This window comes from Heptranchias perlo, chromosome 1 (genome assembly GCF_035084215.1).
Source record: "Heptranchias perlo isolate sHepPer1 chromosome 1, sHepPer1.hap1, whole genome shotgun sequence".
Taxonomy (NCBI): Eukaryota; Metazoa; Chordata; class Chondrichthyes; order Hexanchiformes; family Hexanchidae; genus Heptranchias; species Heptranchias perlo.
In genome coordinates, this window is record NC_090325.1 from 128,490,716 (window position 1) to 128,508,567 (window position 17,852).

General features: G+C 45.3%; 1 protein-coding gene across 1 annotated transcript in view; it reads left to right on the forward strand.

The window, feature by feature from the left end:
• Positions 1-17,852, forward strand: part of LOC137326081 (5'-3' DNA helicase ZGRF1-like) — a 113,697-nt gene that overhangs the window by 52,451 nt on the left and 43,394 nt on the right. The gene's annotated exons all lie outside the window — the stretch shown is intronic.

The following is a 17,852-nucleotide window of genomic DNA, read 5'->3' on the forward strand; positions in this document are numbered from 1 at the left end:
GTACCACCTAGTGTGGCATTGAGCCCAACAGACTGGGAGGGTCCCAAATTCAATCTATGGCCTATGCTGGATTGCTAATCTCAGCCAATGTGGTAATAAGATGGCTATGCTTCATCCAAACTATGAAGGGGGAGAAATTGCCCACGGTGCCTGTTTTGATTGCAATTGAACAACATAAGAAATAGGAGCGGGAATAGGCCATACGGCCTCTCGAGCCTGCTCCGCCGTTCAGTCAGATTATGGCTGATCTTCAACCTCAACTCCACTTTCCTGACCGATCCCCATATCCCTTGATTCCCCTAGAGTCCAAAAATCTATCTATCTCAGCCTTGAATATACTCAATGACTCAGCAGCCATAGCCCTCTGGGGTATAGAATTCCAAAGATTCACAACCCTCTGAGTGAAGAAATGCCTGCTCATCTCAGTCTTAAATGGCCGATCCCTTATCCTGCGACTATGCCCTCTAGTTCTAGGCTCTCCAGCCCGGGAAAACAACCCTGTCAAGTCCCCTCAGAATCTTTATATGTTTCAATGAGATCATCTCTCATTCTTCTAAACTCCAAAGAGTATCGGCCCATTCTACTCAACCTCTCCTCATAGGACAACCCTCTCATCCCAGGAATTAATCTAGTGACCCTTTATTGCACTGCCTTTAAAGCAGATATATCCTTCCTTAATAAGGGGACCAAAACTGTACACAGTACCAAAGCCCTGTACAATTGTAGTAAGACTTCCTTACTCTTGTAATGTAACCCCTTACAATAAAGGCCAACATTCCATTTGCCTTCCTAATTGCTTTTTGTGTTTCTTGTACGAGGACACACAAGTCTCTCTGGACACCAACATTTAATAGTTTCTCACCATTTAAAAAAATGTTCTGTTTCTCTATTCTTCCCACCAAAGTGAATAACCTCACATTTTCCCCACATTATATTTCATCTGCCATCTTCTTGCCCACTCACTTAACCTGTCTATATCCCTTTGCAGACTCTTTGTGTCCTCCCCACAGCTTGCTTTCCCACCTAGTTTTGTATCGTCAGCAAACTTGGATACGCTACACTCGGTCCCTTCATCCAAGTCTTTAATATAGATTGTAAATAGCTGAGGCCCAAGCACCGATCCTTGCGGTACCCCACTAGTTACAGCCTGAAAATGACCCGTTTATTTCTACTCTCTGTTTTCTGTCCATTAACCAATCCTCTATCCATGCTAATATGATGCCCCCACCCCATGAGCCCTTATCTTGCGTAACAACCTTTTATGTGGCACCTTATCAAATGCCTTTTGAAAATCCAAATATACTACATCCACTGGTTCCCCTTTATCTACCCTGCTAGTTACATCCTCAAAAAACTCTAATAAATTTGTCAAAACACAATTTCCCTTTCATAAAACTATGTTGACTCCTTCTCATCATAGTATGATGTTCTAAGTGCCCTGTTACCACTTCCTTAATAATGGATTCCAGAATTTTCCCAACGATTGATGTCAGGCTAACTGGCCTGTAGTTCCCTGTTTTCTCTCTCCCTCCTTTCTTGAATAGCGGAGTTACATTTGCTACCTTCCAATCTGCTGGGACCATTATGGAATCTAGGGAATTTTGGAAGATCATAACCAATGCATCCACTATCTCTGCAGCCACCTCTTTTAGAACCCTCGGATGTAGGCCATCAGGTCCAGGGGATTTATCTGCTTTTAGTCCCATTAGTTTCTCGAGTACTTTTTCTCTACTGATAATAATTACTTTAAGTTCCTTGCTGTTATTAGCCCTTTGGTTCCCCACTATTTCTGGTATGCTTCTTGTGTCTTCTACTGCGAAGACAGATACAAAATATTTGTTTAACCCATCTGCCATTTCCTGATTCCCCATTATAATTTCTCCTGCCTCAGCCTTTAGGGGACCAACATTTACTTTTGCTACTCTCTTCCTTTTTACATACTTGTAGACGCTCTTACAATCCATTTTTATATTTCTTGCTAATTCTATTTTCTCCCTTTTTAACAATTTTTTGGTCGTCCTTTGCTGGTTTCTAAAACTCTCCCAATCCTCAGGCTTATTACTCTTCTTGACAACATTATAGGCCTCTTTTAATCTAATCCTTAACTATCCTTAACTTCTTTAGCTAGCCACAGGTGGATCACTTTTCCTGTGGAGTTTTTATTTCTCAATGGAATGTATATTTCTTGAGAATATTGAAATATTTCTTTAAATGTTTGCCATTGCTTTTCAACTGTCACACCCTATAATTTAATTTCCCAGTCTACCTTAGCCAACTCGCCCCTCATACCTATATAATTGGCTTTATTTAAATTTAAGACTTTAGTTTCGGACTTAAGTACGTCACTCTCGAACTCAATGTGAAATTCTGTCATATTATGATCACCCTTCCCCGGAGGATCCTTTACTGTGAGATTACTAATTAACCCTGTCTCATTACACAATACAAGATCTAAAATAGCCTGTTCCCTGGTTAGTTCCATGACATATTGCTCTAGGAAACCGTCTCGAATGCATTCCATGAACTCCAAACTACCTTTTCCAATTTGGTTTGCCCAGTCTATATGAAGATTAAAGTCCCCCATGATTACTGCATTACCTTTGTTGCAAGCTCCTATTATTTCATGATTAAATACTTTGTCCAACAGTATAGCTACTATTAGGGGGCCTATAAACTACCCCCACCAGTGTTTTCTGCCCCTTGTTATTTCTTATCTCCACCCATACTGATTCTACTTCCTGATCTTCCGAGCCAAGATCCTTTCTCACCACTGCCCTTATGTCATCCTTTATTATTAGGGTAACACCCCCTCCTTTTCCATTCTGCCTGTCTTTTCTAAACGTCATGTACCCTGGAGTATTTAGTTCCCAATCTTGGTCACTTTGCAACCATGTCTCTGTAATGGCTATTAGATCAAACCTATTTGTGCAACTAATTTATCTATCTTGTTGCAAATGCTCCGTGCATTCAGATAAAGAGCCTTTAATTTTGACTTTTTACCATTTATTCCTGCTTTGACCTTACTTGTTGATGCTCTATTATTGGTAAACTCTCTGTCCCTTTCTGCCACACTCTGCTTATCTTTACCCAAATTACAACACTGCTCTGTTGCCTTGACGTTTCTCATTAGATTTCTAAATTTCCCCTCGCCTGACCCCTCCCCCCCCCCCTTTTTTTTTAGTTTAAAGCCCTATCTGCAGCCCTAGTTATTCCATTCGCCAAAACGCTGGTCCCAGCCCGGTTTAAGTGGAGCCCGTCCCATCGGAACAGCTCCTTCTTTCCCCAGTGCCCCATGAATTGAAACCCCTGTCTCCCACACCACTCTTTGAGCCACGCATTTAACTCTCTGATCTCCTTGTCCCTATGCCAATTTGCACGTGGCTCAGATAGTAATCCAGAGATTATTACCTTTTGAGGTTCTGCTTATTAATTTAGACTGTAGCTCCTCAAACTGTCTCAGCAGAACCCCATTCTTAGTTCTACCTATGTCATTGGTTCCCATGTGGACCATGACAACTGGATCCTCCCCCTCATGCTCCAAGTTCTTTTCCAGCCACGAGGAGATGTCCTTAACCCTGGCACTGACCAGGCAGGCAACACAGCCTTCTGGACTCTCAGTCGAGGCTGCAGAGAACAGTGTCTATCCCCCTGACTATACTATCCCCTACCACTACCACATTCCTTTTTACTCCCCCCACTTGAATGGCCCCCTGTACCACTGTGCTGTGGTCAGTTTGCCCATCCTCTCTGCAGTCTTTGCTCTCATCCATACAGGTAACAAGTATCTCGTAGCTGTTGGACAAGGTCAAGGGCTGAGGCTCCTCCATCACTAGATCCTGGGCCCCCATACCTGCCTGACTCGCAAGTCACACCCTTCTATCCCTGACCACTGAACGAACCTAAACTACTACCTAATCTAAGGCGTGTGACTGCCTCCTGGATCAAAGTGTCCAGGTAACTGTCCTCCTCCCGGATGCATCGTAATGTCTACAGCTCGGACTCCAGCTCAACAACTCTGAGCTGAAGTTCCTCGATCTGCAGACACTAACTGCAGATGTGGTTACCGGGGATCGTGCTGTTCTCTACCAACTCCCACATGCTGCAGTTACGATTCACCACCTGCCCTGCCATCGATTGTCGATGCATGTATCTGGAAGCTGGACGAGGACATGATCAGGCTTGTTTGCGATGGCCTCATAGTTGGACAGGCTGGTAGTGCTTGCTGTCCATGCTTACTTATGGAAAATAGACACTTGGAGAAGTTGCAGATGGTTTGTGCTCCCTGTGGAAGCATGTCACAACATGAGTTAATGCCTTCAGGAAAAGAAACAGTAGGGGGCGGGGGGAAGTAGAGGAAAGAAAGAAAATGCCTTTGGCTTGGATGTATGTTCCCAAAGTTAAATGAAAATTGCAGTTTTTTATAATTAGTAGTATTAGATCTAGCCTCAAATCCAACAGCCTGTTAGATAATTGAGGTTCCATTTAGACTTCATATAAGGTACCTAAACTATCCAAATTGTTACTAGTAAGTTTATTAAATCGTGTGTTCTCCAATATTTACAAAGCATGCTCCAGTCCATCATGGGCCAGAATGTTAAAACTGCACCAATCGCATCAGCTCTTTGAATCTAATAGATTCCTTAAAACTGGACACATAGGGCTCGATTTTAGGGTCGGGTTTCCAGCGGGGGAGGGCCCGAAAATCCCGATATGAGGTCACGTGACCGGATCGCGCCGCGATCCCGACCACTTCCGGGTTCCCCGATGACGTGCGGGGCTGCATGCGTGGCCCCCGCTGGTGGGAATCCTGCAGGCAATTAAAGCCAGCGGGGTTCCACTTGAGAGTACTTACCTTGCTTGTTGAGGTCAGTTAATGAGCTGAATCAGCTGTCAAAAGAGGAAGTGTGGGATTTTACCTGCATCGCAGACTGTTTCACACACTGGGGGAAACAGTCTCTCTCCAACCAGGCGTGTTGCAGCCAGCAGCCTGTGGCAGCTGCCAAGGTGCACTCCACGGGGGAGAGCCCTCACCCACGCAGGAGGCCACCGCGTCACATAGGGCAACCCCTGCCCCCCACCACCCCCCGCCAAGCCAGAGGACAGACCGACACGAAACCGCAGCCCCAGTCCGAGGAACCACCCACCTACCCTGCACAACCCCTCAGACCAACACCTGCCAGATGGGTGGTGCGTGGACACCCTCGGAGGACGAACAGCATGACCAGCCCCAGCAGCCTCGCAGTCCACGCGGTCCGCCGCAGAGACGTGGAGCCCCCCAACACGGTGTTGTTGCACGCCCACCTGCACAGCAGGAGGGAGGGCAACCGCAGAGAGAGACACATCGCAGAGGGCACTACCCTCGCCACATGGTCCACAGACCGAGGCGAAGCTCCCCGGACCTCTCCGAGCAGCAGTGCACACGGAGGCGCAGATTCGCTCGACATGTAGTCGTGGAGATCTGCAAGCTCTTTCATGCCGAGCTGCTCCTGGCTGGCCCCAGCACCAAGTGCTTACCTGTCGCTGCCAAAGTCACCACTGCCCTCCACAACTTCTCCTCCGCATCCTTCCAGGGTGCAGCCGGCTACACCGCCGATGTCTCTCAGTGGTCTGCGCGGAAGAGCCCTGCAAATACACCTGCACCTACTCTGCAGTAACACGATGGGTGGCATCAGTGGTGGGTCCTCATAGTGATACCCAGGAGCGGGCATTATTGGACACAACAGACAGGATTCGCGGAGACATGGCAGTGGTGGTGCCAATATAATGTGTGCTGTTTGTTGCTCTGAAATTCAATATAGGTAACACCCATGGCAAACCCTCCGACACCCTTGTGCACCCCCTTCATGCTCACGAAACATTTGCCTTACGCTGCCTACTGCACATATGTGATGCATGCCCTGTGGCTGCAGCACAGGTGGTGGCAGGTTGAGTGAGGCTGGCCATGAGGGAGATGCACGAGAGGGTGAGTATGGGATAGAGCCATGACATTGTCTGAGGATTGGGTCGCGTGTTAGTGGCAGGGTGAGTACTGGCGAGGTGAGTAGGTGGAGGTAAGATGAGGATGGGGTTTGAGTGGGTATGAGGGGTGATGTGACAGAGTAGTGTTGGCGGTGCCGAAGGAGATGTGGGGTTGGGGCAGTGTTGTGGCAGATGGAGTGTAGGGGAAAGACTTCGTGTTCTCACTGTGGCTGACCTACTGAGGTCATTGCAGCGCCTCCTGCACTGTATGCAGGTGGGCGATATGTTGGTTGCGCAGGTGACCCCCTCTGCCACCTCGAGCCAGGCCTTCTTGGTGGCAGAGGCTGGCCGCTTCCTCCCGCCCGCCGGGTGGAAGATCTCTGTCTTCGCCCTCCTCCTCACCCCATCTGATGATACCTGGGGTGAGGCATCATTAAACTGGGAGCAGCCTTCCCCCTGGGCTGCTCCATGCTGTAATTTGTTCCATTGGTTGCAGTTTCTGTCAGTGGAGGACTGCCCCTTTAAATAGAGCGCCTCCAGCTGACAGATCGTACTGCGCATGCGCAGCCCGCCCGACGCACAGACCAGCAGCGTGGACCCCGGAGGAGCAGGTAATTGATTCCTATTAGTGTGTTGCCTGCTACGATCGCGCGGGCAACCCACTAATTTCACCGAGCGTGTTGACCACGCTCCCGAAACCCAACCCGCCGGAAACCCACAGGCCTGGTAAAATCGAGCCCATAATGTGGCTGTTTCCAAATCCAAGGTCTTTCAGGGATGAATCTGCTAATTTTAGCATGGATGCATTATTGATCACAAAACTTAACAAATACTTAGAAGAGATTGGTAAACAGTTTTTTTTAAAAGAAGGCAATACTGAAAACACTGCAAAAGTAAACACTCCCAAGGGAATCCTCCTTGTCTACATATCCTCAAAGGTATCGGATCATAGATTTTAGGATCATAGGAGGCCATTCGACCCATCGCACCTGAACTGGGGCTGCTTATTCTATCTCCATTTCCCTCCCCTTTCCCTGTATCATTTTTGATTCTTTCTTTTGAAATATTTATCCAATTCCCTTTGAAATTATATTATGTTCTCTGCCTCAACAGCCACTTGTGGTAAAGCATTCCATATTGTAATAATTCTCTGTGTGAAAACATTTCCTTTAACTTACTCCTTTGTTCTTCTAGTGATAATCCTAAATCTATGTCTCCTTCTTACCAATCTATCAACGATTGGAACCAATCTGTCACTATTTGGTATTATTCTAGTGTATCATCGCTGTACCTTTTGCATGACTAATATCTTTCCTATAATGGGGTTTCCGAGAACTGCACGTAACACTGCAGTTATGGCTTACCCAATGTCTCATACAAATTCAACATAATTTCATTGCTTTTGTATTCAATGCCCCTATATGTAAAACCCAGAATCCCATTTGCTCTTTTCTGGCATTTTCTATCTATACTACCTAGATCTCTTTGTTCCACAACTCTGTTAAGAATCACTGTTCTTTTCTCAAAATGTACTATTCATATTTCTCTGTGTGGAACTACATCTGCCTCCTATATCCCCACCCTGCTAACCTGCCTATGTCCTCCTGCAATCTCTTGCATTCTTCCTCACTGTTTGTCATGCCCCATCATCAAACTTAATGTCATTCCTCTTGTGCCTCTATCCGAATCACTTAGTTTTATATAAGCAGAAAACAAGAGAGATCCCAGCCCAGACCCTTAGGGCACATCACTTCCCACAAGTCACCAATCCAGAAAACATCTATTTATCACTGGCCTTTATGTTTTGTCCCTTAGCTATCCCTCTATCCATTTGCTAGGTTCCTTTTAATATCATGTGGTTCCATTTTCATGTCTTTTATGTAAACCCATATCAAATACCTTCAGGAAATTCATATATGCAACATTCCCTTAATTTATACACTTTGTGATTTCCTCAAAAATTCAATTGAATTAGTCAGGCAATGGAAAAGGTGCAGTGCAAATTCACTAGGATGTTACCAGGATGAGGTGTTACAGTTATGAAGAGAGATGTGGGAAGTTAGACTATTTTACTGGAACCGAAAAAGTTAAAATGTAGCCTGATAGAGATCTTCAAGATTATATGGGATTCTATAAGGTAAATAATGATGGGCTGTTTTCACTAACCAGCGAGATATTAACAAAAAGGCATACATTTAAGATACTGACAAAAAAATTAAAGGGAATGTTAGAAATAAATATTTATATGGAAGGTGGTTAGAATTGTTAAAGCTGAGTCCATAAATTCTTTTAAAGCTTAGCTCAGTTGGTAACAATCTAGGCTGTCACTTCAGTGCAGTACTGAGAAGTGTTGGAAGTCCTGTCTTTCAGAGGTGATTTAAACTGAGGCTCTATCTGCTTGTTCAGATGAATGAAAGAGATCCCATAACACTATTCAAAGAAGAGCAGGGGTTTCTCCAGTATCCTGGCCATTATTTATCACTCAAACATAATCATCAATGTAATCCACTGCTTAGCTGCTAAAATAGAGATCACGTAGAGCTCTGTAAGTCAAGCCTGTAAATGGAAATATTTTTATAACTAATTGTTGGTAGCACAAAAAAAACGTATGTGAGACATTTTAGTTTAGCTCCGATTATTTCTCCTTTTATAGTGGTATATGACCTCCTCACACAATTAGTCTGTGTTCCCAAGACAACTAATACTTTATTCACAGCAGAAATCTGCCACCAATTGAACTACTGGAATTGGTGGGAAATTTATACCATAAAATTCACAGTTTAGTGAGAACTGGAGACTGCGACCAACACCCAAGGTTTCCAGCTACGCCTCCAAAGGGAGCACTGCCTGATCCTGTACATCCGATGCTGGAGGCTGACTCTCCTACATTCACTCCTGCTATTACCATGGATCCCATTTGACGGGAAAATGTAACGAGCTATTAGGTAACAGTTAAAATATACTTGTAATTAGCATAAAAACATAAGAAGTAGGAGCAGGTGACAAGGCCCCTCGAGCCCGCTCCGCCATTCAATCAGATCATGACTGACCTTCGACCTCAACTCCACTTTCCCGCCCGAACCCCATATCCCTTGATTCCCCTAGAGTCCAAAAATCTATCCATCTCAGCCTTGAATATATTCAATGACTCAGCATCTACAGCCCTCTGGGGTAGAGAATGCCAAAGATTCGCAACCCTCTGGGTGAAGAAATTCCTCCTCATCTTAGTCTCGAATGGCCAACGCAGGCATGTCCTGTGACTATGCCTCCTAGTTCTAGACTCTCCAGCCAGGGGAAACAATCTCTCAGCATCTACCCTGTCAAGCCCCCTCATAATCTTATATGTTTCAATGAGATCACCTCTCATTCTTCTAAACTCCAGAGAGCATAGGCCCATTCTACCAGAGCATAATTATGAAAATGCCCATTGCTTCAATCTGTCAAACCAAAAGATTCTCTCAAATCGAGCAATGACATGACGTTTGATACTGCAACATTGTCTTCCTACTGTGCTATCATAGCAACTGAGTTGCAGCTAAATAATGGCATAACTGGGCTGCCCATATGTCAATTCCCACTGCTCTCCTGCTGCCAGTTTAGGAATATAAATAGCAATAATATTTGAGAAGTTTTATTTCACAGACTTGTTTGAAGCAAGTAAAATCCACTGCAGGTGATTGCACTGAAGTGACTAATGAGTTTAATTTTTAGAAGCGGCTGGAATGATCTAGTTTATTGAAATCTATTCTGAAAGACAAAAAAGGGAGATCACAAGACCATTGGTAAAGGATGAAATGTGGAAAAAAAAACAAATAACCAGAATTTATCAGTTCTTCTTGTGTTAAGATAAACATATTTATTTATCTCTTTAAATTGCTTGGTGTAATTGAGAGTAAGAAAACGAGCAATGTTTTCACAAAGCAGAAATGGCACTAAATATTAATAAAGGCTGCCAAGTGGATCATTCAAGAAATAGGAACAGGAATAAAAATAGAAAAGAAAAATTGCAAATTCTGGATATCTGAAATAAAAACAGAAAATGCTGACAGTACACAGCAGGTTTTTTAGTCTCTGAAAATAGTAGACAAGTTAACATTTTGTGTGTAGATCTTTTGTCGGAACTGGCAGATTGGAAAACCCTTATCAGAAAATTTAAAACACAAGGTTATTTATTTCTTAAGCATTTATGTCATATAGACATATATAGTTATTCAATAATTGATATTAAGTATTCAATTTTTATAAATCACAAGATAGGTTTGGATAAAGAAGGCCCTCCAATGCATTTGAATTCATCCTTTCAGAATACCATTCTATAATTTGTCCATGAGAACATCGAGCTGTTTCACAAAATAGTTACAGATGAGGAAGACCATTCAGCCCAGCTTTATTCATCCACCCAGACAGATGCTAAAGTCCCCTATTGTGGCATCAAATAATTTCTCAAATGATTCCAGGGTTTTTGTTCCACTAGTCTATCCAGAAATTCGTTTTGTGTATTGATCATTCTGTACGTGAAAAAGAATTTCCTGATATCAGTCCTAAATTTGCCGTTTACTAGTTTGGACTTGTGTCCCCTTGTCCTCCTCTTGCAATTTAGTTTAAAGTAATTTTCCAGATTCACCTTTTGTCATATGGTTTGCTATCTTGTATCTATTCAAAACATCACCTCTCTGGTACCTCAAGGCTGGAAAGCCTGCGTATCTCCAGTTTTTCCTCATAGTTCAGTCCTCTAACACCGAGGATCAGCGTTATGGCTCTTCACTGTACTACACTGTACACTGGGTTTGAATATCTCCCCTATGTTTCCATGACCAAAACTGGATACTGTAATCAAGATGTGATTGGTCCAGAGACCTACAGAGTTTGGTATGACTTCCTCTGACTTGTACTGTATCATTTTGCTATATATACTCTATTGTTTTGCTCTGTCTTTCAGCATTTTAACAACTTTGTTGCTTGTACGTCTATATTGTTTGGGCCCGTTGAGCATCAGGTCTGCTAAGACTCCTAGGTCTCTTTCAATTTTATCTTCAGCTATTTCAGCACTATTCATGAAGTATATGTGTCACCCATTTTTCCTTTCTATGTGAAGTCCTTTATGCATGTCCACGTTAAATTTCATCTGCCATTGTTCTGCCCAGATACATGCCTAACTCACTTTACAATTTCTGAGCTGCCTTGTCCGATTCCACTGCCCCTCTTATTTTGATATTGTGCAAATTTAACTAATTTGCATTGAGTTTCTGAATCCAAGGGCATCATTTTAGCACCCACTATCGGGTGCGTTCCTGGCGGGGGGGCTCCGAAAATTGGAGAATCCCGGAGCGGGACCGGAGACCGGCTCCAACGCGCCCACTTCCGGGTTCCCCACTGACGCGCCGGTGTGCGCGTGCAGCCCCCGCTGGTGGGAATCCCGCAGGCAATTAAAGCCAGCGGGGTTCCACTTGAAGGTATTTATTTTGCTTGTTCAGGTCATTAATTGACCTGATTAAGGGATTATGTGAGGAGGGGTGTGATTTTATCGAAAACTGGGACTGTTTCCCATACTGGGGGAAACACTCCCAGTTCAAATGGACGTGTTGCAGCTGTCAGCCTGTGGCAGCTGCAAAGGTCCATTTGACAGGTGTTGGGGGGAGACCCTCACTCATTGCAGGAGGCCACTCTGTCACTTGGGACAAAGTTTGGCCTCCACCACCCTCCTCCTGACAATCAAAGTCACCAACTTGCACACTTACCCCGTGGTCCAGAGACATGTACCTACCTTGCGGACCCCCTCAGATGTACATCTTCTGGATGGGGGCCGCCGTAGCTGCAGTCATGACCTCCTCGGAGGGCGAACAGCATCACCGGCCTCGCCATCCACGCCGTCCACCTCTGACACGTGGAGCTCTACAACAGAGTGCTGTGACACATCCACCTGTACAGCAGGAGGGAGGGCTACCGCAGAGAGAGATGCGTCGCAGAAGGCACTACCCTCGCCACAGCGTCCACAGACCGAGGCTCAGCTTCCTGGACCTCTCTGAGCAGCAGTGCACACGGAGGCTCAGAGTCACTCGACATGTAGTCGTGGACATCTGCAGCCTCCTTCATGCCGAGCCGCTCCCGGCTGGCCCGAGCACCATCTTCTTATCTGTCGCTGTCAAAGTCACCACTGCCCTCAACAACTTCTCCTCCGCATCCTTCCAGGGTGCCACCGGGGACATCGCCGACGTCTCTCAGCCGTCTGCACAAAAGAGCCCTGCAAATACACCTACACCCATTCTGCAGTGACACAATGAGTGGCATCAGTTGTGGGTCTTCATTGTGATCCTCAGGAAAGGGCATTATTGCACAAACCAGACGAGATTCGCAAAGACATGGCAGTAGTGGTGCCAATATAATATGTAATGTGAGTTGGTCAGAAATTCAATATAAGTAACAACCATGACAAACCCTCAAACACCCTTGTGCATCCCCTTCATGCTCACGACACGTTTGCCTTACGCTGCCTACTGCACATATCTGATGCATGCCCTGTGGCTGCAGCACAGGTAGTGGCAGGTTGAGTGAGGCTGACCGTGAAAGAGATGCACGAGAGGGTGAGTATGAGATAGAGCCATGAGATTGTATGAGGATTGGGTTGAGTGGTACTGGCGGGATGAGTACTGGCAAGGTGAGTAAGTGCAGATAAGATGAGGATGAGGTTTGAGTGGGTATGAGGGGTGATGTGACAGAGTAGTGTTGGCAGTGCAGAAGGAGGTGTGAGGTGGGGGTGGTGATGTGGCAGATGGAGTGTAGGGGAATGAGTAAGTGTACTCACTTTGGCTGACCTACTGAGGTCATTGGAGCGCCTCCTGCACTGTATGCAGGTGGGCGATATGTTGGTGGTGCAGGTGACCTCCTCTGCCACCTCGAGCCAGGCCTTCCTGGTGGCAGAGGCAGGCCGCTTCCTCCTGCCCGCCGGGGGGAAGATCTCTGTCCTCCCCCTCCTCCTCACCCCATGTATTGATACCTGGAGTGAGGCATCATTAAACTGGGAGCAGCCTTCCCCCTGGGCTGCTCCATGCTGTAATTTTTTCTATTTGTTGCAGCATCTGTCAGTGGAGGACTGCCCCTTTAAATAGAGCTCCTCCAGCTGACAGATCTTACTGCGCATGTGCAGCCCGCCCGACGCGCAGATCAGCAGTGGGGAACCCGGAAGACCAGGTAAGTGGATCCAATTGGGCTGCGATCGCACGGGTGGCTGACTAATTTCACAACGCGCCCAATAGCCCCCCCGCTGCGAACCCGCAGCCCTGGTAACCTCGAGCCCCAAGTCATCGATGTAAATTAGAAACCATAGTGGTCCCAACACCAAACCCTGGGCATTCCACTTGGAACTTCTTCCCACCCTAACATAGGAACATTAGCAACAGGAGTAGAACATTCAGCCCTCAAGTCTGCTCAGCCATTCAATTAGATCATAGCTGATCTGCACCACAATTCCATTTTCCTGCCATTGCTCCATATCCCTTGATGCCCTTGCCTAACAAAAATCTATCGATGTCAGTCTTGAAAGCTCAAATCGTCCTAGCATCCACAGCCTTTTGGGGTAAGATATTCCAGATTTCCACTACCCTTTGTGTGAAAAAGTGCTTCCTGATTTCGCTCCTGAATGGCCTAGCTCTAATTTTAAGATTATGGGCTGGTAATTGCTACAAGTGGCGAACGAACGGTGCTCACCGCTCCATAGATTTATACTTGCCCACAAACTCACTGCGGGAACTTCCTCTAACGCGAACCTGAAAAGAGTCCAGCGTTGACTCCCGCAAACCTCGAGAGGATCGTGCTCTCCCCTCGACCAGTCAGATTGCAGTATTGTTGACGTGAAAGCTACAACGGTAAAATCATTGTAAAAACAGTTAGAGACTTCGAAATAAAGAGAAAGCAAGAAATATCAAATTAAAAGACAGAGATAAAAGAGACAGAAACAAAAAATTAAAAATGTTAAAAAATTTTTAAATGTCCAACTATTAAAATGGCAATGAATGAGCCTCTACATTTTTAAAATTCAATTTTCAGTGCAAAAGAGGTTGTTTGGCAGTTATTAAGTCTTACCACGCTGTTAAAATTTAGTTTAGACTTGATATAACTGAGCGTACCTGTTTTGTGGCGAGATTGGTTAATTTCCAGTGGAGCAAGTTAGTGTTGGTCCATTGATTCCATTGATTGCAGCCAGCAACATCCCTTTAACACAAAGCTGTCAGATCGCCGGTGAACCTGGAAGAGCAAGTTCTGGATTTCCGCATTTGACTGCACACCTGCGGTTGCCGGAACTTGCTCTTCGATTTTGCCATTAATAACGGTGAGTGCTGTTATTTTAAAAGCAATTTCTGGCCCATTGTCCCCCTTGTTCTTGATTTCTCCCACCACAGGAAATAGTTTCTCCATATCTACTCTATCCTTTATGATTCATACTGCAGTGCTTTTGCACTGTGTTTTGAAGTGCATTTGAATATATTTTAAAAATTTCATGACATGTTGCAAGAAAATAGTATCCGCTGCATATATACATGAATTTGAGTTTGATAATCCACTGACTGCTTTATTAGAAGACTATTTGGTTGAAATCATGCTGTGCGATATTGGTAACAAGGAAGTTAATGTGTTTGTATGAAATTCTGTTGCAATTTTAATGGAGGTATTAAACAGTTTATTTTAGTATGTTTGTTACTAATAATGCACAGCTTGATTTCAATCCATTGAGTTAGGTACTGAACACTGGCAGATGTATATAATTTGAAATCTACAAAAAACTGCTGTAGGAGAAATAGTATACAAATGGAGCAGCTAATATGAATTGTAAGATTTTTATGGTAAAACCCCTTGAAACAGTGGGTGCCCTCATTTCACCATAAAGAGGACTTTTTGATGATTTGCTGTTTACCCATCGAGCCTTGTACACTGCAGAGTGACTATTATGTAGCAGCATCATTAGCTCCTCCACAGCCACGTTCAAGGGAAAAAGCTTATATGAATGGAACTTTGCAAAGAACTCAAAGATTCTATAATAGTTTACCAATATGGTGCTGGAAAGGGTAGAAATAATTAGTTGTCAACAAAAAAAAAACATTAAGAATCTCTCAAAATCTGGAATCCTATACTCCTGGTGTGTTTTTAGTATACAGTTAACAGCTTGACATAGGTGACGACAAACAATGCTATGTGAAGTGTTGAGGTTGTGTCTGAGGCATTCATTCACCTTCTCAACATCTGTTCCTCACTCTTTTCACAGCTCACCTGGCCCATATGCTGACTGTTCTGTTGTTATAAACATTGAGTTTAGTTTTGCCTCATTATTTCTCTCTGCTGAACCATCCTTTGACTTACAAACCCTTAGGGAAAATATATATTGTTTAGTCACAGAGAATATGTTTATTGAGCATACTGTTCATGCAGCCTTCCTGTTGATCTGAGAATATGTCAGCAGCTAGATATTATTATGCTTGGTATATCTCCTGGCTCATACAGCTGATTATTCAGTTATTCTGATGATCAGCCATTACCTACTGTACAGGAATGAAGTGGTTTAGGCTAAAAATAAAATTAATTCAGTGTCCATATCTAACATCAGTAGGGTGCCTCATCAAGCCTAGGTTATATGCAAGTACATGACATTTGATGGGTTTAAAAAAATTGCCAATAATTTCCCTTTAGCTTCAGCTCTGCTTTGAGAGTTCAGTGGATTAAATAGTTCATTTATGGACTGCATCTTGGACTTGATATTTTCATCATCTCTTGGGCTCTGTCACTGCTGTTTCTCCAGAGATCTGGGGCATGATTTTAACATGGCGCAGGAAGTCAGCGGGTGGGTGAGTAGTTGCGTGGGAAACCCTGAAAACTTTTCTGCACGTTGGCTCAAGCGATCGCGACTCAATTGAAGGCCCTTAATGTTACTTCCAGATTTCGCATCTCCAAGCTGCGCAGTGGGCATACCGCACACCCAAATGAAATGCTGTGAACTGGAGTATTTAAAGGGCCATTGCAGCCTTGGATTTTGAAGGAAAAAGGAGGAAAATTGAAAAATGCAGCATCACAGGTCGAAGGCAGCTCCCCGTTTTAGCAACTCCTCTCTTGAGTTGCTACTGGCTGGTGTCAGGATCAGGAGGGAAATACTGTACCCGGCTGATCGGAGGAAGCACCCTGCTTCTGCCACCAAGGTGGTGTGGCTGGAGGTGGCAGAGGAGTTGAGCAGCAGGCGCATGGTGCCCAGGTCATGGGTACAATGCAGGAAGTGTTTTAATGACCTAACTAGGTCAGGAAAAGTGAGTACAGTTACTGATTCACCTACATTCTGTGGTGTACATTGCCCCACCTCTCACTGTCTTGCCAAGCGTACTCCATCGCATCACTCCTCACAGCCACTTGAGTCTCATCATCAACTTACCATCATTTTCTGTGCACTTCCACACCTCTCCATTTGTGCACCCGCCTCTCCCACTCACCCCAATCCTGATGCAATGTGATGAATCTGTCTGATAGTCACCCTCTGATGTATCTGCTTCATTGTCAACCTCACCCAAAGCAGTGCATCCGTCGGGTGAACACATCATCTTCACTCACTCACATATCTGTTCTTCTGTGGAGAAGAGAGTGCAAAATGCACAGGAGAGGAGTAGGACTGGAGGGGGCCCACCACAAATAGTACCCCTGACAGATGTGGAGGAGGAGGCGATGGACATCAGCCGCGCAGTTGCATGCCTGGCTGTCGGAGATGGCGAGACTGGCAGCCCACAGATGGCTGGCGACAGAACTTTAACATCCTTCACACACATCATGAATTGATGTTATCAACGATTGGCCTGTTGCACACCTCAGTATGCTCATTGCAAATTAACTTCTGCGATGATTTTATAATATTGCTTCATGTTCTCATCCCGGGCCTTCACGGATTGATAACGAGACAGGCACCATGGAAGAAGGCGATTCCTCGGAGGAGCTCAATTCCTCTGAGGGCGGACTGTCACATCACATCCAACCATGCACCAGCACAGATACTGACACTTCGGTGGGTTAGGCAGATAGTTGTGTTGTCACCCGGTGATTCAACACTCGCAAGTGTGCACGAGAAGACACTGGTAGCAGGGCCAGCAGTGAAGAGTCCACGTCGTGGGGCGCACTCGTCTCCAAGCTCTGTTCAGCTGGACCCAGATGATGAACCCCGGGGGACATCATTGAGAGTGAGAATGATCAACGTACAGCTCCACCTTTGCGAGGTAATGGAAAAGGTATCACGCACATTCCCCACAATAGCGGATAGGACGGAAGCATCCAATTCCATCGCTAGTGGATTGGTGGCTCAGGTAAGCGTGGGAATGTCTTCAATGGAGAGAATAGCAGCCTCCATTGAGCTTCAAGCACGGCTCTCAAAGGAGTCCATGCAGGCCATGACAATGGCCGTGCAGACTCCGGATGCCAACATGTTTGCCGCCTTAAACAGGCAGACAGAAACTTCATCCGTGACCTTAGAAAGCGCCACATCTCCTCACCAGCCTGCTGTCCAGCAGCCATGTGTGCCACTGCTCGGCGATAGGGTCCTCGTCATCCTGATCGGCTTTTTCAATACTGCTGGCAGATGAGGATGCTTCATGAGTGAATTCGAGCTCCTCCACCTGTAACCTTCTCTGCTGAGCGATGTTGTGCAGGACACAATGCACCACTATTATTCTACACACACTCACTGGTGAGTAGGAGCCCAGATCAATCCAAGCAACTGAAGCACATCTTCAGCATTCCTATGGCTTGTTCAGTGACAGACCTGGTGGTGATGTGACTGTCGTTGTACCGCTGCTGTGCCTCGGTGGTGGGGTTCCTCACAGTTGTCATGAGTCACATCTGCAGGGAGTATCCCTTGTATCCAAGGGGCCAGCCCT